We start from the raw sequence: 1186 nt of genomic DNA on the forward strand, positions 1-1186 counted from the left end.
AATAATAGTTTAAAGCAGTGAACTTCAGCTGAGGGGCCAGGACCCACTACTTGGGTCGTGGGATGATCTAATATGGGTCACAAGAGCAGCACTGCCAACATATATAAATATAAATTTATAAATTAAAAATAGAAATAGAAACCGTGATGGTGTTTTCATATGTGCTGGAAGCCACCCAGAGTAGCTGGGGAGACCTATTTTCCAGGGATGTCCCTGACTTACACGTTTCTGATTTCATCCTGGAATGTCCTGCTTTTCCTTAGGACAGCCCTATTTTCATCTGAGAAATGTTGGAGGGTATGGCGTTATCTGACCCTCGAGACGATCCTTTATCGGGAAGATTTTTTTAAATGTTTAATTTTTTATTATGTTTTTATATATGTTGGAAGCTGTCCAGAGTGGCTGGGGCAGCCCAGTAAGATGGGGGGGGGGGGTTAATGTATAAATCATCATCATCATCTTAAAAATATAAAGAGGTATAGAAATGAAATGAATAACAATAATGGAATGGGACGTCCCTATTTTTACTGGATAAATGCTGGAGGGTACAGATCCAGCCAGATGGACAGGGTAATAATAATAATAAGAGATTTCCCTCCCTGAAAATATAAAGCGGTATAGAAATAATAATAATAATAGATTTTTGTCTTTAAAGTATAAAGCGGTATAGAAATGAAATGAATAATAATAATGGAATGGGACGTCCCTATTTTCACTGGATAAATGCTGGAGGGTATGGACCCAGCCAGATGGGCGAGGCAATAATAATAATAAGAGATTTCCCTCCCTGAAAATATAAAGCGGTATAGAAATAATAATAATAGATTTTTGCCTTTAAAGTATAAAGCGGTATAGAAATGAAATGAATAATAACAATGGAATGGGACGTCCCTATTTTCATTGGATAAATGCTTGAGGGTATGGACCCAGCCAGATGGGCGAGATAATAATAATAATAAATTTCCCTCCCTGAAAATATAAAGCTGTATAGAAATAAAATGAAAAATTATTGTGGAACGGGACGTCCCTATTTTCATTGGATAAATGCTGGAGGGTATAGATCCAGCCAGATAGGCAGGGTAATAATAATAATAATAATAATAATAATAATATAATAATATATTTTCCCTTGAAAATATAAAGCGGAATAATAATAATAATAATAATAATAATAATAATAATAATA

Source organism: Podarcis gaigeae (assembly GCF_964106915.1).
Source record: "Podarcis gaigeae genome assembly, chromosome: 1".
NCBI lineage: Eukaryota > Metazoa > Chordata > Lepidosauria > Squamata > Lacertidae > Podarcis > Podarcis gaigeae.